Below are 23,256 nucleotides of genomic sequence, written 5' to 3'. Positions count from 1 at the left end.
CTCATTTTGTTTTACGGGCCCGTCTAATCTTTGGCTGAAGGGTGAACCTCAGGAGTGACTTCGTTACTGAGTTATAAGGGTGTCTGAGGGCCATACTCTTGGGGTTTCTCCAGCCTGTCAGACCAGTAAGTCTTTTTTTTTTTTTGCGAGTTATAATTTTGTTCTACATTTCTTTCCAGCTCTGCCCAGGACCCTCTATTATGATCCCTGTCAGAGCAGTCGGTGGTGGTAGCCAGGCACCATCTAGTTGTACTGGACTCAGTCTGGTGGAGGCTGTGGTACTTGTGGTCCATTAGTCGTTCAGACTAATCTTGCCCTTGTGTCTTTGGTTTTCTTCATTCTCCCTTGCTCTCGAAAGGGTGAGACCAGTGGAGCATCTTAGATGGTCTCTCACAAGCTTTTTAGACCCCAGATGCTATTTAACAAAGCAGAATGTAGAACATTTTCTTTATAAACTATGTTATGCCAATTGTGCTAGGTGTTCCCTAAGACCATGGTTCCCACAGGCCTTAGCCCAGTAATCTGGTCCCTCCAGGAGTTTGGATATGTCTATGGAGCTTCCATGACCTTGCCTAGGACAAGCTGTGTTGGCTTGCCCAGTACTGTGTACTGTCTTACCCCTCATCAAAGTTACCACTTATCTATTGTCTATTTATTGACTTTGAGAAACTTTAATCTTAGAATGAGACCATCTTCTTAGTTCAAAAAGCATGTTTCCTTAGTCTTTTTATCTTTTATATCTATCTCAAATATTTTATTCCCAATCTCTGCTTCACAATCTAAAATACTAGTAATACTTTCTTTTTCTATCCTAAAGTCATCCTTCTCATTATTTATCATTCCCTAAGACCTTTCCTACCACGTGCTCTTCCAGTCCAAATAAAAGGTCTTTTCTCTTCCTCTAAAAACTCCTCTAGCTAATCTTTCTTCAGGTTTCTCACCTCAAAATGGTGGGGGGGGGGGGCGGGAAGGCGTGGAGGGCGCAAAAGAAATTTTAATAAGAACTGAAACATCAAAATTTGGATTAATCCATGCAGCAGAAGGCTTCTGTAAGTTGTAAAGACACAAATGTTATTTTTTTTAATATTACTAAGCATTTTAAAGATACATGCCCAAGATTTCTGGGTAAAGAACACATGATGAGGATCACAGAACTCTTATCCCTAAACACCTAATACTAAAAAAAAACCAAAGCCACCGCCGTCAAGTTGATTCCGACTCATGGTAACCCTATAGGACAGAGTAGAACTGCCCCATAGGGTTTCCAAGGAGTGTCTGGTGGATTCAAACTGCTGACCTTTTTGTTAGTAGCTGAGCTCTTAACCACTGCACCACCAGGGTGCCAGGGACAACTGATAGGAAACACTTTTTACAAAATGCAGCCCACGAAGGAAAGTGGAGTAACCTCGTATAAAATGCTTTCCAATGTGGAGAAAGGGGAATGAAGGGATGAATACGTAGACCCAGGAAAGTTAAGAAAAATCCATCAAGAATAGGACCCCTACAAACCACTGTGAAACCTCAGGAAAGGCAGGATGAGCCTCTAGGGCTTATTATCTTCCAGAGCATTAGGGAGCCAAACTGAGACCACCAGTCAAAGCCTATGGGAATACATGGAATACACCCCTGATAGTGGGCCCCAATAGAAGACATTTTATGAGATTTTAAAAGAACAAACAGAATTCAAATGACTAAAAAGAACCAAACTCTTCACTGGCAAGCCCTTCTCTACCCTTATGCTCTCAGCTTAAATAAGACGATGAAAGCAACACCCAACTCCTAATCCATAGTTGCTGAGCAGGGATGGGTAGGGATAGGTCTCAACTACGGTGGGAACCACACCAAGGATATTTCATCTACACTCTGTAGCTACAAACAAAAGGTGAACAGACCTGTCCACAGAAAACGTAAGGAAAATAAAGACAAATGACACAGAAACTATCAAAATTCCTAATTAAGAGAGAGAGTCAGAGAGAAGAAAGTAATACGCAACAGATGAATAATCCAATCTGGAAGATGATATAACCCCCCAAAAGACAAAAAGAGATTTCTCCTTGAATATTTATTTGAATACTTCAAATACTTATTTGAATATTTCAAAGAAGGATTTGATATTGATAAAAACTAGAAAATAAATAATAAAGATAGAATGAAAAGAAAACAGATTGCAAAGCTGAAATACTGAAAACAAACCATGACCATTAAGGACCCAGTAATAAGTAAGAAACAGAACAGACACACATGAAAATAGAATAAATCAAGTGGAGGAAAGTCTTCGGAAGAAAAAAAAGATTAAACCAATTAATAGATAGTATTAGAGTATAAAATCAATTCAATTTAAGCATAACTGAAGTACCTAAAATATATGACTCAATAAAGGGAAAAGACAAGACATTCACAGATAATTTATAGGAAATTTCCCTTGAAATAAAGACCTGAATGTCTTGACTCCTCATTTCTAATCCACCACAGGAAGTCCTATTTGTGTTATCTTTAAAATACATCCAAAACCAGACCATTTCCACTAATACCACCCTCATCTAGGCCACACATTTCTCACCTGTAGTGCTGTACTCATTACTGTAATAGTCTCCCAACTAGCATCCCGAGTCATTTATTATGCCACTCTCCAGGTTCTACCTCACCGTGGCTGCTTTCAAAATTATAAGACAGATCGTGTCCCGCCTCTATTGTTCAAAGCCCTTCAGCAGCATCCTATTTTACTCAAAGTCAAAGTCCTTACAGTGGGCCAAAAGATCATATCTTTTCTAACACTCTGCTTCCATCCCCTCTTTACCTCTTTGACCTCATTTCCTACTACCATTCCATTACCCTCAGGTACTCCACTCCAATCATACAGGTTTCTTTTACCATCCCTTTTACACTCAAGATAGGTTCTTACCTTAGGACCCTTAAGGTGCTCCCTTTGTCAGGAAGCTTCTTCCCCTAGGTATCTACATGGCATACTTCCTCACATTCTTCAAGTTTTTGTTTAAATGTTACTTTCTCTATAGTTATTGATGAAAAAAACTAAGGAGCTTTGGGTAAGAATAGTGAGATTCTGCAGGGCTTTGAACCAGTTCTCCTTTGAGCCCCTGATGAGAATTTGCATTTCTAACAAGTTCCCTGCTGGGAATCTGCATTTCTACCCCAGATATACTGAATCAGAATCTACATTTTAACAAGATCCCTAGATGATTCTAAAGTATAACTTCTCAGGACCTTGTTAGAAATGCAAATTCCCAAGAGAGAACTTACTAGAAATGCAAATTCTCAGCAGGGGTTCAAAATGGAATGAACCTGACTAGAGATTCTGTGACATTACTGCCTGAAGCTACTCCCATCACACACTCAACCCTAAGCTGGTGGGAAGGTAGTACTCCCAAGCTAAGGAAGCCAGCAGCTTTACTGCCAGAAAGGCTGACTTGATGTGGAGTAAAGCACAGAAAAACCTCACACCCAGCAGCATTGTCAGTAACATCAGTCATCTTGGTAGCAAACAAGGAAGACCAAAGGTTCAGCAAGCCCGAAATTGTGATCATGGTTGGTGCAAGCAATGGACCAGAAGGCTAGACAGAAATTTAAAAGGGAAATCTGGAAATGAGACTATAAGGGACCTTGATAAGTGCTCCATGTATCCATGCAGGAGAGACTGGAGAGGGCCCAAACTACCCAAACATCCCTCACTGACCATGAACTTACATACACATGCAGAAAAGATGTAAAACAGCCCAGTGGAAAGTAAAAGCTAGGAAAGACTTAAAGGTCTGAACTTTGAAGAAGCTCCCCAACACACACAAAGGTCTATCACAGAAGATGAAGTCTTAATGGCTTGAGGCACTTCAGCACAACCTTTGAGCAATCATTAAGAGACCACTAAAGTAGAAGAAACACATGTGATCCAGGAAATCAGGCTTAAAAATAACAAAAATTTAAAAAAACAAAAACAGCAAAGACTTTAACAACCACACACCAGGAGAAAGAGATTTCAAAGATTTAGTCTAAGCAAGTTATTAAGCACACATATTCAAAGTGCTAAAAGAAAAAACTGTCAAGTAAGAACTCTATCTCCAGCAAAATTATCCTTCAAAAATAAAGGTGAAATAAAAACATCTCCAAAAAACCAAAACTGTGAGAATCCATTACTAGCAGACCTTATTTACAAGAAATACTAAAGGAAGTCCTTTAGGCTTAATGGAAATAACACCAGACAGTAACTTGAATCCCCACAAAGAAAGAAAACCAGAAAAAAAGTAAATATATGGGTAAATACAAAAAAAATTGTACAATTTTTTTTTAATTTTCTTCTCTTAAATTCTTTAAAACACATAAGATTACATAAAGCAACAATAATTTTTTTTTTTTACTTACATTATTAGGTTTGTAACAAATACAGATCATATATGATAATAATTGCACAAAGGAGGGGGGAATGAAGGAGCTTTATTGCAGCAAAGTTTCTATATTACACTAGAACCTAAATAATACTAATCTAAAGTAGATTTGTCGTAAATTAGGGTGTATATTTTAAGGTCCAGAGGAGCCACTAAGAAATTAACTCAAAAAAGAGTAAAAACAAGCAAAAAAAAGGAAAACAACAAAAGAATTAAAATTATACACTAAAAAATATCTGTTTAACACAAAATAAGACAATAAAGGGAAGAACAGGAAACAAAAAAGACATGAGAGGAGCAGGCAGAGCCAAGATGGTGGAATAGTCAGATGCTTTCTCTGGTCCCTCTTATAAAAGAGACCTGAAAAAACAAGTGAATCAATTATATATGACAATCTAGGAGACCCGAATATCAAAGACAAAGCTGAGGAGTCAGACTGAGCAGGAGGGAGAGGGACAGACAGTTCAGAAGCAGCAAGAATTTGCCAGATCTAACCTGGCCAGCACCCCGCAGGCTGGATGGGCTGAAATGAGCAGGCTGAGAAAAGCAGTAGGGCTTGGGACGCATTTGCGCATTTGCACATCGCAGAAATCAAGCAGCAGAGATTCTTCACAAGCCTCCAGAGCTAGGGGGAAGCAGTGCTGAATCTGTGAAAATTAAGTGTAAGCGTCTAACCTACTACGTAGGATCAAAATAACGCTTCCCCCTCTGGGAAGTGCTTCTCTCACCTTCATCCACCTACTCCCCATTCTGCTGAGGTCCTAGTCTGGCTTCAGTGACTGTGCACCCCCTAGGCTGGAAGTGGGACCCATTTATGTGCCCTGAGCCACTCTCCTGGCTTTGAAGAGGGAATAAATAAACAAACAGGAAAAAACAATCTGCCAGCTCCCTTTAGCCGGGACCTCAGGGCAGGCACAGCCCCTTTAAAAAAAATAAAATAAAGTGGGCTCATTTCAACAGTGTAGGCCCTCATTAGCATAGTACAACAAGGTATATACCTGAAGCCTATTTCAACTGCAACATCTGAGGGGGAGTGGCAGATTGTGACATTTGACACCACCTTGCCCATTAAGCAACGCCTTCACCTACCCACATCAGAGGCCTGAGGACTGGTGGCTCCACTCACTCCACCTAGCCACCCACAACAGGGATCCGAGAATAAGTGATGCCTCCCAGTCCTTACAGTCAACAGCACTGGGTGCCCAAAGTCCGGCTGCAAAACCCACCCACCTATGCGCTCTATGGAATAGAGACACACCTTCCACCCAGGCAGCCATCAGCCGCCTATCTTGCTCATCACATAACCCCCTACTGCAACCAGGTATCTTTGCCTGCTCCAATCACCCCTACATAGTCCTGCCCATCTAGGACTGTAGGTGAGAGCCTGTGCCACATACTCAGTGACTGACAACCTGGATACCTAAGCTGAATCCATACAAGAAAAGGAAACGAATTCCTGGGCTCACATACCTAGTAGCAGCTCTAACCACCTGGTGACAGGACGTGAGCGCTTCAAAGGCACAAATAAACAAACTAGCTCACACAACCAGCTTATTTGGGCATATCAAAGAAGCTAGGATACAGTAAGCAAACATAGATAAGTAAATATAATAACTTATTGATGGCTCAGAAACAACAGTCAATATCAAATCACACAAAGAGGCAGACCATGATGGCATCGGCCAGCAACCAAAACAAAGAACTGGGAAACCTCTCGGAGGAAGAGAAAATTTTGGAATTACCAGAAGTAGAATTGAAAGATTAATATACAGAGCTCTTCAAGAGATCAGACAAAACTCAGACCAAGCCAAGGAATACACAGACAAAGCAATAGAGGAATTTAAGGAGGTTATATAAGAGCAAAATGACAAATTTAAAAGGCTGCAAGAATACATAGAGAGCAAACAGAAATGCAAAAGACTTAATAAAATTTCAGGATTAGACAACTCGATAGCAAGTCACAGGAGCAAAATTAAAGCAATGGAAGTCAGAATTAGTGAGACTGAAGATAAAGTACTTGACACCACTTCTTGGAATATATCCTAGGTAAATAAGAGCCTTCACAAAAATAGATACATGCATACCAATGTTCACTGCAGCACTGTTCCCAACAGAGTGGGAGAAAGTGTGGAGCAGAACTCAAATTCTTGTAAAAAGACCAGACTCAGTGGTCTGACTGAGACTGGAGGAACCCTTGAACATACGGCCCCCAGATGCTCCGTTAACCCAGAACTAAAACCATTCCTGAAACCCACTCTTCAGACAAAGATTAGACTGGACTATAAAACATAAAATAATACCCGTGAAGAGTGTGCTTCTTAGTTCAAGCAGATACACGAGACTAAATGGATGGCTTCTGTACGGTGGCAAGATGAGAAGGCAGAAAGGGACAGGAACTGGCTGGATGGACACGGGAAACCCGGTGTGGAAAGTGGGAGTATGCTGTCACATTATAAGGATTGCAACTAGTGTCACATAACAATACGTGTATAAATTTTTGTATGAGAAATTAACTTGAGCTGTAAAATTTCACCTAAAGCACAATGAAAAAAAAAAAAAGACATTAAACAAAAAAAGTATCATAATGGCAGGGGTAAATCCAACTATTTCAGAAATCACATTAAAATATGAATGGATTAAAGAATCTACTTAAAACAAGATCCAACTATATGCTGTCTATAAGAGACACTCTACAGATTCACAAAGAAGCTAAAAGCAAAATGATGAAAAAAGATGTACCATGCAAACCAATAACAGAACTGGAGTAGCTATATTAATATCAGACAAAAAAGATTTTAAGACAAAAAATATTACTAGAGACAGAGAGATATAACATTATGACAAAAGGGTTATGACATTAGGAAGCTAGAACAATTATAAATAAATACACACACATGCCCCTAAAAGGGACCTAAACTACATTGTGCAAAAATGGACAGAACAGTTCAACAATAAGAGTTCATGACTTCAATCCTCTACTCCCAATAATTAAAAACCCAGACAGAAAATCAGCAAGAATATTCCATCAATAAGAATATACATTCTTTTAAAGCACACTTGGAACATTCTTTAGGATAGATCACATGCTAGATCAAGGATCAGCGAACTATGGCCTGAGGGCCAAATCTGACTCCACTATTTTTATAAAGTTGAAACACAGTTAAGTCCATTGGTTTATGTATGGTTTGTGGCTGCTTTTGTGATAAAATAGCAGAGATGAGTAGTTGCAACAAAGACCATACAATCTGCAAAGCCTAAAATATTTACTACCTGGCCCTTTAAATAGAAAAAGTTTGCCAAACCTTGCAAGAGGCCACAAAAAATTCTTAATAATTTTAAAAAGACTGCAATCATACAAACAGAGGGCCTCCAACAACAACAGAATTAAATTAAAAATTCTGAAATTACAAAAAGCAGAAAGAAGTCTGGGAAATTATCCAAATATTTTGAAATTATACAACACACTTCTAAATAACCCATAGGTCAAAGAGAAAAAAATCACAATAGAAAATATTTTGAACTGAAAAAAAAAATGAAAACACAACATATTAAAATTTATAAGATACAGCTAAAGCAGTGCTTAGAAGTGCTTTAAATACTTACAGTGCAGAAGATCTCAAATCCATAACTTCAGTTTCCAATTTAAGATGTTAGAAAAGAACCAACTAATCCCAAAGCACACAGAAGCAAGGAAATACAGAATAAAGAAGAAATCGATTAAAGAGAAAATGTAAAAACAATAATGCAATGAAGCCAAAGCTGGTCCTTTAAAAAGATTTTCAAAAAATTTGACAAACCTCTAGATAAACTTCCCAGAATAAAAAAGAGAAGACACAATTACCAAAATTAAGAATGAAACAAAGGACATCATTACAGACCCTACAAAAATTAAAAGGAGCATAAAGAAATACTATGAACAACTTCATGCGAAAAATTCCAACTCTGATGGAATTCCTATAAAAATACAAATTACCAAAACTAAATCATAAAACGGGAAATTCGAATAGACTTATATCAAGAAATTGAATTACTGATTAAAAACCTTCCTTTAAAGAAAAGCATAAAAAAAGAAAAAAAAATTTTTTTTCTTTTTTAAGGCCAGGAGAAATACTACTAATTCTCTACAAACTCTCTCAGAAAATAGAACATTTCCAAATTAACTCTCTGAGGCCCGTGTGATAGGCAAAGTTTTAATGACGTCTCCCTGAAATCCCTGTCCTCTGTTTATTGAATCAAACATACTCTAGGTACTGCTGTGAAGGGTCTCTGAAGATGTAACTAAGGTCACAGACCTTAAAATAGGGGTATTATCCTGGATTATCCAAGTGGGCCCCATCCAATCACATGAGCCCTTTAAAAGAGGAGAAATTTCTCCAGTTGGAGTTAAGAAAGAATCATCAGAGAGATGAGGCATAAGGGAAAGTCAATGAGATCTGAAACATGACAGGGATTCAATCTGCCATTACTGGCTTTGAAGGGGGTCATAAGCCAGGGAATGAGGGCAGCCTCTAGAGGTTTGGAATGACACTGAGCCAAAAGCCAGAAAGGAAACAGGAACATCAGTACTACAACTGCATGATACTGAACTCTTCCCATTCAGAACCTGAATGAACCTGGAAATGGGTTCTCCCATTACAAACAAACAAAAAAAAAACCCAAACCCACTGCCCTAGAGTCGATTCTGACTCATAGTGAATCTACTGGACATAGGAATGGCTGATGGATTCAAACTGCAAATCCTTCAGTTTGCAGCAGAGCGCATAACCACTGCACCACCAGGTCCCCTACCACCTCCAAAAAGGAACGCAGCCCTACCAACACCTTGATTTCAGCCTTATGAGGCTCTGAGCAGAGAACCAGCTGACATCTGACTCACAGAAACTGTGAGATAATGAATGGGTGTTGTTTTAAGCTGCTGAATTTGTGGTAATTTGTACGTCAGCAACAGAAAACTAATACAGCCCATATTACCCTAATACTGAAGCCAGACAAAGACATCACAAGAAATGTGCAGATGAGCATCCTCATAAATAAAAACCAAACCAAACCCTGTGCCATCGAGTCGATTCCAACCCATAGCGACCCTATAGGACAGAGTAGAACTGCCCCATAGAGTTTCCAAGGAGCGCCTGGTGGATTTGAACTGCTGACCCTTTGGTTAGCAGCTGTAGCACTTAACCACTACACCACCAGGGTTTCCAAGATTGGCTTCACAGCCAAAAAATCAATTACAGTGTTTTAAAATCTATTACTTTGAGTTTATTATTGTTATATTTAATTTTCATTTCAAACCACAATAAAAGAGGTTTTTATGTTTATCAGAATGGGAACATGGGCTAAAAAGGGATGAGAAATGGTAAACATGAATTAGTGTAAACCCATCACCACAAGTGTATAACTAAACCAAAGCATACACTCTACTGAGAGGGGTAGCTGAATATGGTTTATCATTATTATACATGCAGTGTAGTATAGTGGATAAGTGAGAACATCAAAGCTAGGCTGCCTGGGTTTCAATCCCAGCTCCACCAGTTCCCAGATGACTTCAAGCAAGCTACTTAACTTCTCTGTCTCAGTTTCTTCATTTGTAAAATATAAATAATACTAGCACCTCCTGCAAAGGGCTGTTGCGTGATTTAAATGAGTTCATATAGCTGTAGCACTTAGAACAATGCCTGACATTTATTGACAATGATTCAGTAAATACTGTTTGCTATGAGCTGCAATGAAGGATGTGTCCTCTAAAATTAAAAGGTTCAAGAATTATAGATTATACAAATTTCTTAACAAACGAATGGGAACTTTGCCAAGACTACGGATTACTAGGAACAGGTCATAATCACAGGTGTTGTTAGAGCTTTAGAATGGCAACTGCATTAAATTTAGATAATATGCAATTAGGAAATCAGAGGGATCCAAAGAACTTTAAAGATATAGAGGGTATAATTTTCAAGCCCTAGGGTACATGAACTTTTCACATTGGCAGGCATTGTAAGGACCTGGCACACTAACAAATAAGAAGGTAACTGACTTATACACAAACGTACTTACAGTTACTCTAAATTTAAAATATAGATTATTACAAAACCTACCTAACAATAGAATAACAGAACAAGAGAAAGGGTGGAGGGTGCGGAGAATAGAAAGCATAAGAAAACTAAATCCTCACCTTCCGTAATAAGAATATCTGGGGGAAAAAATTAAAAATAAAAACGATCTATATGGGATTGAACTGATAATAGCAACCTGAAAGGACAGGAAACTTAGGCGGCAGTGAGTTTGTTAATGGAGGAGGAACAACTCAGAAGGTCTCAAATCCATAACTTGAGCTTCCAATTTTAGATGTTAGAAGAAGAACCAACTACTCCATACGCCACGGTAATCTAAAAACTCCCATAATTATAAGACTTGATCACCATAAATTTTACTTTGGAATATGGAAATTTCATTTAGAAAAATCAACAAGTTTTTTCTTTTTTAATAAAAGCCCCAAACTGGAACAACATTGAATTTCTGGAAATTTAAAATATATTCTAAGTGGAAAATCAGAGGCCATATGATTCCACAATTCTTCATTACTACTATTAAAAAACGCAGGGCCTTTTAACACATGGGGTTGCCATGCGTCAGAACTGGGGGAAAAAAAAAAACACAGAGGCCCCCCCCCATTGCTTAACATTAGTCACCAGTGGCAGCTGTAAGTGTGGGAGTAGAGGGGGCTCAAAAGGAGCAGAGAAGGAATACATATTTGCTTGTCTCCTCCTATTTCACTTCTAGCTGGGTGGTTAGAGCTATCTGTACCCTCCTCAAGCAGGTGGCTACAAGCCAAACCCAACCAAGACAAATTATCTTCAGCTGTACAATTCTTCAGTAATGGTTTTAACAATACTAATCACTCCATATCCGCCTCTCACACGTATGAACTCCATTCCTCCCACTTCTCCACAGCACAGATGAGCAAGCAGCTCAAGGGAATCTAAGTAGTTATTAGGCAAACAAAACAAGGCAATTAAAAGTAACTTTATTTACTGATTCTACCCATAAATAGGGAGACGCACGCATACTGAAAAGCTATTTCTACTACCCGTTAACTTAAAAATATTATTAACTGCTTAATAAGTGTTTGACATGAATCTACTATGTGCCAATGTTACTGTTTTGGCTCCCACTCACGACTCTATGTACCATAAAACAAAACACTGAGCCATCCTCACAATCTGTCTTAGTTATTTAGTGCTGCTATAACAGAAATACCACAAGTGGATGGCTTTAACAAAGAGAAATTTACTCTCTCACAGTTTAGGAAGCTGGAAGTCCAAATTCAGAGTACCACCTCCAGGGGAAGGCTTTCTCTCTGACTCTGGAGGAAGGTCCTTGTCATCAGTATTCCCCTGGTCTAGGACCTTCTCAATGCAGGGACCCCGGGTCCAAAGGACATGCTCTGCTCCTGGCACTACTTTCCCGGTCGTATGAGATCCTCATTTCTCTGCTCACTTCTCTCTTTTATATCTCAAAAGAGACTGACTCAAAATACAACCTAATCTTGTAGATTTGAGTCCTGCCTCATTAACGTAACTGCCTCTAATCCTGCTTCATTAACATCATAGAGGTAGGATTTATAACACTTAGGAAAATCACATCAGATGACAAAATGGTGAACAATCACACAACACTGGGAATCATGGCCTAACTAAGTCGACACATATTTTGGGGGAACACAATTCAATCCATAATTGTTGCTATGTTTAAGCCCATTGTTGCAGCCACTGTGTCAACCCATCCCACTGAGGGTCTTCCTCTTTTTCCCTGATCCTCTACCAGGCATGACACCCTTCTCCAAAGACTGGTCCCTACTGATAACATGTCCAAAATATGTGAGATGAAGTCTGGCCATCCTCACTTCTAAGAAGCATTCTGGCTGTACTTCTTCCAAGACAGGTTTCTTCATTCTTCTAGCAGTCCATGGTACTGTATATTCAGTATTCCTTGTCAACACCATAATTCAAGGTATCAATTCTTTTTTGATCTTCCTTATTCATTGTCCAGCTTACACAAGCATATGAAACAACTGAAAATGCCATGGCCTAGGTCAGGCATATCTCAGTCCTCAAAGTGACATTTTTGCTTTTGAACACTTTAAAGAGGTCTTTTGCGGCAGATATGCCTAATGCAATACGTCATTTGATTTCTTGACCGCTGCTCCCATGGGTGTTGATTGTGGATCCAAGCAAAATGAAATCCTTGACAACTTCAGTGTTTTCTCCATTTTTCACGATGGTGCTCCAGTTGAATACTTGTGATAAAAACTTATGAAAGAAAAGATTGATTTCTTGACCCAACAAGTAATCTCTGGAAATACTTATCAAGGGAAAAAAAAAGCACATATAATATAGTTCACAAAGTTTATGTTCTACACCCTAGTCTGGTGAGTAATGTCTGATGTCTTAAAAACTTGTGTGCGGCCCAAGGTGTCCATCAACGGATGAATGGTTAAATAAATTGTGCTATAGTCACACAATGGAATATTACGTATCGATAAAGAACAGTGACGAATCGGTGAAACATTTCATGACATGGAGGAACCTGGAAGGCATTATGCTGAGCGAAATTAGTCAGAGGCAAAAGGACAAATATTGTATAAGACCACTATTATAAGATCTTGAGAAATAGTACAAACTGAGAAGAACACATACTTTTGTGGTTACGAGGAGGGGAGGGAGGGAGGGTGGGAGAGGGTTATTTACTGTTTAGTTAGTAGATAAGAACTACTTTAGGTCAAGGGAAGGACAATACTCAATACACGGAAGGTCAGCTCAACTGGACTGGACCAAAAGCAAAGAAGTTTCCGGGATAAACTGAATGCTTCAAAGGTCAGCGGAGCAAGGGCGGGGGTTTGGGGACTATGGCTTAAGGGGACTTCTAAGTCAATTGGCAAAATAATTCTATTATGAAAACATTCTGCATCCCACTTTGAAATGTGGCGTCTGAGGTCCTAAATGCTAACAAGCGGCCATCTAAGATGCATCAATTGGTCTCAACCCACCTGGATCAAAGGAGAATGAAGAACACCAAGGTCACACGATAACTATTAGCCCAAGAGACAGAAAGGGCCACAGGAACCAGAGACTTACATCATCCTGAGACCAGAAGAACTACATGGTGCCCCGCCATAACCGATGACTGCCCTGACAGGGAGCACAACAGAGAACCCCTGAGGGAGCAGGAGATCAGTGGGATGCAGACCCCAAATTCTCATAAAAAGACCACACTAAATGGTCTGACTGAAACTAGAGGAATCCTGGCAGTCATGGTCCCCAAACATTCTGTTGGCCCAGGACAGGAACCATTCCCAAAGACAACTCATCAGACATGGAAGAGACTGGACAATGGGTAGGAGAGAGATGCTGATGAAGAGTGAGCTACTTGTATCAGGTGGACACACTTGAGACTGTGTTGGCATCTCCTGTCTGGAGGGGAGAAGGGAGGGTACAGAGGGTTAGAAACTGGCAAAATTGTCACGAAAGGAGAGACTGGAAGGGCTGACTCATTAGGGGGAGAGTAAGTGGGAGTAAGGTGTATATAAGCTTATATGTGACAGACTGACTTGATTTGGAAACGTTCACTTAAAGCTCAGTAAAAATTATTATAAAAAAAAAAAAAAACCTGTGTGCGGCCATCTAAGACAAAACTATTGGTCTCTATTCATCTGGAATAAAAGAGAAAGGAGAAAACTCAGGACTCAGAGAAGAAACCAGTCTACAGGACTAATAGTTTACAGGAGCCACGGCCTCATCTACCCCGAGACCAGAAGAACTAGATGGGCCCAGCTATTACTATCAGCTGTTCTCATCAGGGAAACCGTGGAGGCATAGTGGTTAAGTGTTACCGCTGCTAACCAAAAGGTTGGCAGTTCAAATCCACCAGGCGCTCCTTGGAAACTCTATGGGGTGGTTCTACTCTGTCCTACAGGGTTGCTATGAGTCGGAAACAACTCAACGGCAACAGGTTTGGGTTATTTTGGTTCTGATCAGGGCCGCAACAGATAGATACTGATATAGTGGGAGAAATATGTGGAAAAGAACCTCAAGTTCTTAAAAAATCCAGACTTACTGGACCACCTGAGACCAGAGGATTCCCCAAGACTACTGGCTGGAGATACTCTCTAAACCTTCAACCAAAACTATTCCCTAAGGTCACCTTTTAGCTAAGTAACAGGTTGGCTCATAAAAGAATATCACCTTTCTAAAGTACTGTGTTCCTTTAAAAAATCATCTATATGAGACCAAACACTCAACAATTATGAGAAGGTAAGTAGGCAGGGAAACTAGATTACTGGAAACGGAACTACCAGAACAGAAATAATGAGAATGTTCACGCATTGTGAAGAATGTAGCCAATGTTACTGAACAATTTGTATAGGAATTGTTGAATGGGAACGTAATCTGCTGTGTATAAATTTCACCCAAAACACAACAAAATATATATTTTTTCAAAGCACAAAATACCAATATCAAGAATTTTTTTAAAGCTCAGTATAGATCTTACAGACATTAAGAATATAAGAAAACAGTATACATAATCTCATGCTAATACCTTTGAAAATTCAGATTAATAAGTTACCAGGCAGGCGCACACAAAAATAGAAAATCTCAATAGTCCTGTATCTTTAAAAGAAATTGAAGTCATAATTTAAAATTCTCCCACAACAAAAAGAATTTCTGCTTTATTGCTGGTAGGTATATACACTCTCTTTGAATATGGGCATCACCATTTTGTAAAGTAGAACATTTATCAATCCTACCACCCAAAAATTACTCTCCTAAGTATCATGAGAAATTCTTGCTCATGGCACACCAGAAAACACGTACTATTCTTAACAATAATAATGAGAAGAATGAAAATAACCCAAATGTCGTCACAGGAGAACTGAATGAACTGTGAAGTATTCACTAAATGAAATATTATACAGCAGAGAAAATGAGTCACCCTACAACCATATGCAACAAAATGGATGAATCTCAGCAAAAAATGTTGAGTTTAAAAAAATCAACTCCCAAACTACATACAGCATGATATTCTTTTTATAAAATTAAAATACAACTAAAACTAGACAACATATATCTGATAAGATTTTTTTGAAAAGACAAGGGAAAGAGCAGAAAAAATTTAGAATAGCATTTATCTTGAAAGACAAAGGGGACATCAGAAAGGAGAACATGTAAGTTATTGTCAACCTTCAGTATTAAACTTCTTGGGATAGATGAGGGTTCATGGATGTTCTATATAATATTTTGCTCAATGATGAGCAAAAACTGTCAGACACTAAAGAGTACAGCTGTATGATTCCGTTTATATGAAATTCATAAACAAGCAAAACTATCTATAGTGATAGAAGTCAGAATAGTAGTTGAAGGGGGGATTGATAAAGACTGGGCCAAGGCACAAGTGAGGCTCTAGGATCCTAGACTATTATCATGATTATAATCATGTAAATACTGGTTACATGGGTGGGTTCCTTATGTAAAAATTCACCAGGAGTTTGCATTTTACTTTATGTATACTAGTTAGATTCTGTCAGGTGGATTTTGATTCATAGCAACCCCATGTGACAGAGCAGATCTGCTCCAAAGGGTTTTTCTGGCTGTAATCTTTATGGAAGGAGCCTTGGTGGTACAGTGGTTAAGCGCTCAGCTGCTAAGAAGAGGTCGACAGTTCGAACCCACCAACCACTCCTTGGAAGAAACATGTGGCAGTCTGCTTCCATAAAGATTACAGCCTTGGAAACCCTATGGGACAGTTTCACTCTGTCCTATAGGGTTATTATGTCCGAATTGCCTCAACAGCAATGGGTTTAATCTTTACAGAAGTAGATCACCAGGTTTTCCTCCTGCAGAGCCACTCTGTGGGTTGGAACCACCCAAGCACTTAGCCATTTGCACCACCAGGGCTCTTTTTATGTATGTTACACCTTAAAAAAAAAAAAAAAAAAAAAAGTTTATACCAAAAAAGAAAAGAACTACATTAAATAAAGATGTCCCTTTACCTCTTAATCAACTTAAAAGTTTAAATGATACTCTCTGTCATGGATTGAATTATGTCCCCCAAAAATGTGTGGCAACTTGGCTAGTCCATGATTCCCAGTATTGTGAAAATGGCCACCGTTTTGTCATCTGATGTGGTTTTTCTACACATTGTAAATCCTACCTCTAGCATAGTGGTTAAGAGTTTGGCTGCTAATCAAAAGCTTGGCAGTTCAAATCCACCAGCCGTTCCTTGGAAACCCTATGGAGCAGTTCTACTCTGTCCTATAGGGTTGTTGTAAGTCAAAACTGACTCTAAGGCAATGGGTTTTTATGATGTCAAAGAGGTGGGATTAGCAGCAGTTATGTTAATGAGGCAGGACTCAATCTACAAGATTGAGCTGTGTCTTAAATCAATCTCTTTTGAGACATAAAAGAGAAAAGTGAGCAGAGACATGGGGCCACATACCACCAAGACCCAAGAGCTAGGAGAATAGCGTGTCCTTTGGACCCGGGGTCCCTGTGCTGAGAAGCTCCTCGACTGAGAAGACTGGTTACAAAGACCCTCCTGCAGAGCTGACAGAGAAAGACTTCCCCTGGAGCTGGCACCCTGAATTCCAGACTTCTAGCTTCCTAGACTGTGGGAGAATAAATTTCTCTTTGTTAAAGCCACCCATTTGTTTTCCTGTTATTGCAGCACTAGATGACTAAGATGCTCTCCATTCCCCTCAGCATGATACCCCTGGCTGAACACTGGGGCAGCTAGCAGAAAACTCTTGTACACTGGGGCATTTCTGCTCCCACTATACTGTATTTACTAAGAGTGTAATGCATTTGTTCTCAAACTTATTTTACGCCAATTGTGACCATAATTACAATTATATAATTGTATTGAAATGCTAAATGCATTAAATGAACTATTAAGAAAAGTTGCTTTCTTTGAAAACTAAGTGGATGCTCTGGAAATACTGAATAAATTTAAGTAGTTTAAAAGTTGTCATCAATTTAGGTGTAGGTGAGATACTTTATAAAAGAAAAATAAAATCTACAAGGGGTCTATACTCATATCGCTTCTCCAGTCTCTAAGTTCTCACTCCACTTACAAATAACTATAATTAGAAGTTGCAAAAAACAGATCACAGGGTTTAATACCAAAAAGATGAAGAACTCTAATTAGCAGATACAACAAAAAATCGGTAAATAAATGTACATTTACTTGTTTTAAAGTGAAAAAAAATGTGGTGTCATTTTTCATTTCCTGCTTCAGCCAATTTTTTCAATTAACATATAAAAGATCTGATAGTACTGGGTAAGACTTCCAATAACTCTAGGCAAACTACTACTATCTGCTAGGCAGGAAAAGTGAAAATTATCAGTAAGTCTACGTATTATAATGGCAAAAGAGAAATCAAATTGACCAGAGCTGGGATTGCTGTACTTAAAAGCCTATGGCACCATATCAGCTGTTACCATTAACCAAAAGGGCAGCATGATCACTCTACCCTGGTACAGTCTGGTTAATACAATGGAGGTCTTGGAAGTACAGGTAGCTGCTGCAAGGGTTACACTGGGCTCAAGAACCAAGGTCTTAGTATCACTGAACTGAGTTCTTTTGATACAAAATAGAAAAAAAATGCTCTTGTTAATAAACTTGCCTTCAGAATTAAACTTTCTCTAAAGCACTGTATTTGAACTTTCAGCTTCTCAGGAAAACAACAAAATTGATGTTACACACAAGCGTCCATTTGAATAGAATTCGGGTACTGTTTTTTTAACCAGGTTCTTTCAGCCTATTTATCAAAAGCATTAAAGGACTCTCAGTGATAGTACTTAAAAGAATTTTTTGAAATATTTCCAACTATTTTTTCTTGATACATAGTGTAAATAAAGCACTGTCTCAAGAACAGAAGTTTCATCAATCCAGAAAAGCTTAGATTCTTTTGTCTGATCTACTTTTGTTAATTACACCCACCAACAAAATAGACAAATTCTACATTTCCATATTAGACTAAAAATCTACATTGGACAGAAAGTTTTTCTGACCCAAAACGGGTTTTTTTTTTTTTTTTACAAGATCACATCTGTACAATCATAAAAATATTATATGTATCTATTGCTTTCAAAATAATTGTTTTTTATTGCTGATGTCAGATAAAAGGGCAGATGATTAAATATTTTTAATGAGCTAACTTGAACCAAATATATACACATAGCTTAAAGATGCCCAAGCCAGAAATTAATACACAAACTAAACATTAAATCAACATTTCTTCAGTTCACTAATATGAGGCTGGGGATGCATATGCCAATGCTCAGATCTTCTGGCTTTCTAAGGTCAAAATTAAAAATATCTCTAATACCTCTAGTCTCTACGGAATTACTGGTTTCACAAAGCAGCTTTTTTTCCTTATTCAGGATCAAACTAATCCCCTGATACTATCAGAAAAGAAAGAATAAAATCAAGTTGTACCAAAAACCTTTACACTTAGCATTCATTCTGATCCTTTCAAACCACTCTCAGGCTTCTATCACATCAGAAAATATTGCTCTAACAAGTAATTATTTTGCCCAGAAATGAACACAGCAATTTAGATTGGAAATAATTTGCTGTCCATGTCATTCATAAATCCATGCTACTATATGATAATTCTTAAAATGAATGCATAATGCATAGAGCATATCATGCATTAAACAGCCTAAAAGATAAGTTTTCATCTAGCTGAAATTAGTTAAGTAATACTAGCAGATTTCAAAGCACTGAAAGTTAACCCTTCCTTCTCCTCACCTTTAGGAAAAACCACTTGCCGTTGAGTCAACTCCAACTCATGGCAACCCCATGTGTGTCAGAGTAGAAGTGTGTTCCATAGGGTTTTCAATGGCCTGAATTTTCAGAAGTAGATCGTCAGGCCTGAGGTTACTCTGGGTGGACTGGAAGTTCCAACCTTCAGGTCAGCTGCTAGGATCATTAAGGTTGTGTGTCAAGTTGGCTAGGCCATGATTCTCAGTGGCTTGGCAGTTAGGATGTAGTTTGGCAGCTGTATAATGACGTGATCACCTCCATGATGAGATCTGATATAATGTGATCATCTTCATGATGGGATCTGCTGTGAATAGCCTATCAGTTGAAAAGGAGTTTCCATGAGGTTGTGGCCTGCATCCAGTATAGGTAAACTTTCTGGCAAGGCTTGTGAGCATTTGCTAATTCCGGATCCTGCAGCTGACTCCTGTTCATCTGACCTCCGGTTCTTGGGTCTTGAACTAGCAGCTTTTTTGCTGTCTTGCCTGACAATCTTGGGATTCGTTGGTCTCCGCAGCCTGAGCCAGAAGAAGCCTCCAATCTGACCCACAAGACTTGGAGCTTTTCAGCCTCTACAACCGTGTGAGCGATTTCGTTGATATAAATCTCTATACATATGTATTTATACACTTTACTGGTTTTGCTTCTCTAGACAAGCCAGCCTAAGACAGCAGCCAAGCATGTTAACCTTTTACACCACCCAGGAAATCCATTTTTACTCACTTCAAGCCACAAAGGAACCTTGGTGATAATGTGTCAATTACAGTAAGAGAATGTAGACTAAAATCAAAACAATTACAAAAGCTATAGAATGCTTATCCCAAAAGGAGACGCTACCTCTTCCATGTAAGAAGTCTTTACCATTTCCAATGGTTCAAGATAGGTACTGTACTCCTTCCTGGGTATGTAACTCCTTCCAAAATTTTCTTTTCTGACATTCTTCTTGGTTCATATACCACCATGAACTAGCATGTGTTTGTAATACTCTATCAATGCTTTAAGTCACTTTGCACATAGGGTTGCTGAGTCAGAACCAACTTAGCAGCACCTAACTACTACTACTACTGTCAAGGCTTTGTAAAAGTATTTTTCAAATGCCAAGTAAAAAATAACTGAGGTCGTTTAAAATAAAAGCTAATAGGCTTTTTCTTTAACCCTCAATTCAACAATGTATTTATTTTGACACCAAGAAAAATAAAACAGGTAAATGATTAAATACATTCATTTCTTCTTCCCACAGCTGGGAAGAAGCAATGTGGCAGGCACCTATTTCTGTAACAACTTCCTATTCACTGAGCTATCTTCTTTTTAAAGGTCATCAGAAACATTGTGGGCTGAGAGTGTTTGGGATGAATCTCTCATGATGTACGAATCCAGAGGGAAAGGTAAAGATTTTTCTCTCTTCAACTGTGCCTCTATTCCTTTACCTAGAAGTAGAAGAAGAAATGGAAAAGTGCAGCAAGAAGAGGTAACAAAGAAGCAAATCAGGAAGAAAAAGGAAAGACTATTTGACCTTAAGCAAATAAAGCAAAACAAATTCAGTGCCATCTTCTTTTTGTCTAGAGAAAAAATAACAAAATGGTCTCTCTGAACACACATTATAAAACACCCCAGCCTTTCTGAATATTTCACCTCCAGAAGCAGATCACTATAAAAGGTGAGCAAAGATTTTTCAGATAGAGTCAAGCAGTAGAGCTGTTTTAGAGATATTCCCTCATGTTATTCAAAATCTCTTATGATCCACTTAAACCTCCGCTCTGTTGTTGTGTGCTGTTTAGCCAATTTTACTCATAATGACCCTATAGGACAGAGTAGAGCTGCCCCACAGGGTTTCAAAGTCTGTCATCTTTACGGAAGCAGACTGCCACATCTTTCTCCTGCAGAGTGGCTGGAGGGTTCGAACCACCAACCTGTCTGTCAGGAGTTGAGGGTTTTAACCACTGGACCATCACCGCTTCTTATCTCCTGCTCTAGAGTTCCCAAATCTAAAAATATTTCTATCACCTACACTCTTTTTGGTACTCCCTGGGTGACACAAATGGTTAAGCATTCAACTACTAGCCAAAAGGTTGGTGGTTCAAAGCCACCTGAAAGTACCTAAGAAAACAAGCCTGGTGAACTGCTTCGGAAAGGTAACAGCCTTGAATACCCTATGAAGCAAAGTTCTACTCTGACACACATGGGGTCACCATGAGTCGGAATCAACTCCATGGCAACCAACAACAACCTTCTTTTCAAAATTTCCCTTAGGAAAATCCTTACAAGCATTAAGAAAGCTAGCTAAACTAATTCAACAAACAGTGTAAATGACAAAAAGGCACACATGCTCTTTAACTCTTGAAAAGATGTTACTTATGGATTGAAAAAAACAAAACCAGTGGCCCTCAAGTCGATTCTGACCCATGGCAACCCCATGTGTGTCAGAGTAGACTTGTGCTCCATACGGTTTTCAATAGCTAATTTTTCAGAAGTAGATCACCAAGCCTTTCTTCTAAAGTGCTTCTGGGTGGACTCAAACTGTCGACTTTTCTGTTAGCAACAGAGCATATTAACTGTTTGTACCACCCAGGGACTCAAAGCGATTGAAACAAATCTCTAAATAGTAGAATTCTGAATAGTTTGAGAGAGATTCCTTCTTTTTCTTTTGGGGGGGGGGCGGTGGTGTGACAGCACCGTTACAACTACTCTTACACAAAAAAGAAGGGAGAGGAAAAAGAATGCCAACTCCAAAGTTCCCAGTACCTGTCTCTACTAAAGAAAAGAGGTGTTTTGTTACTGTGAAATACCCTACTTCCACCCATTCTTGAACACTCAGTGAAGACAACTGACACACACACACACACACACACACACACAGTGAAAGGGAAAGAGATAGCTTGCCCTAACAAACCATGACTCACTATATTCTAGCTTCCAAAACTTCCTGATGGGTGTATGTTTGGAGCATTTTGTGTTTTAAAACATGCCTGTAAATTCTTTGACACCCCTCCCATCAAGTGATAAAGTCTGATTCCCCTCCCCATGAAGAAAATGTAGAGGAAGTAACACTTAATGACACTGGAAGCTAAGTCATAAAAGGTGATAAAACTTCTGCCTAGCACTCTCTTGGAAAAGGCAGCTCGGAAGCCCTGAGTCACCACGTAAGATATTCAGCTACTCTAAAATCCCCATGCTGGCGAGTCTACCGGAAGAGGCCTCATAAGAATAGAGATGTCTGAGGAGCACCAGCTGTTCAAGTCTTCCCAGCCCAGCCACCAGGCATATGAGTGAGGAATCCTCTGAAAGGACTCAAGGCCTAAGACTACCATCTGCCTCCAAATACATAAGAGACCCTGGGTGAAGAAACCTAAATGATTCCAGCCCAGCTACTACCTGACTGCATCCTCACGAGATACCCTGAAAAAGACTGCCTGGCTAAGCCTCATCAAACATCAGAGCCATAAAAGATAATACTGCACGTTGTTTTACACCACTAAGTTTGGGATGGTTTGTTACACATCATTAGATAATCGGAACAGATTTTGGTATAGGGAGTGGGGGGCTGCCATGACAAAAAACTAAAATGTTTGGCTTTGGGACTAGGAAGCAGGAGGAAGCCAGAAGGGCCTCGAGAGTGTTACTGAAACCCTGAAGGGTCTTGAAGAAACTGCTAGCAGAAGGATCAAGGAGGCTATCAGTGAAGACTTAAAACTGGGGTCAGCAAACTACACCTAAGCAGGTGAAATTCAGCCTGTTGCCTGTTTTTGTAAATAAAGTTTTGCTGGAAGACAGCTACACCCATGTGTTTATAAGTATTGTCTATAGCTGCTTTCTAACTGCAACAGCAAAGTTAAATGTGCCAGAGATCATATGGCCCAAAAAGCCTAAAATATCTGGCCCCTTATATATAAAGTTTGCTGACCCCTGGTTTATAAGAAAGTGAGGAAAGTGTTATTGGAAGCTGACAGACAGGAGAATCTTATTAGGTAATGGTGCAAAGTTTAGCAAAACTGTCACCTGCAGTAATGTGAAAAATGGGAGTCAGGACTTGCTAGTTTCCAATTCC

The 23,256-nt window shown here is 39.1% G+C and overlaps 1 protein-coding gene across 2 annotated transcripts in view; it reads right to left on the bottom strand.

Moving 5' to 3' along the window:
• Positions 1-23,256, bottom strand: part of SPATS2 (spermatogenesis associated serine rich 2) — a 162,278-nt gene that overhangs the window by 77,406 nt on the left and 61,616 nt on the right. The window lies entirely within an intron of this gene.

Source organism: Elephas maximus, chromosome 4 (genome assembly GCF_024166365.1).
Source record: "Elephas maximus indicus isolate mEleMax1 chromosome 4, mEleMax1 primary haplotype, whole genome shotgun sequence".
Taxonomy (NCBI): Eukaryota; Metazoa; Chordata; class Mammalia; order Proboscidea; family Elephantidae; genus Elephas; species Elephas maximus.
Note: the sequence above shows the minus strand (reverse complement) of the source record. Positions and strands in the feature narration are given on the sequence as shown.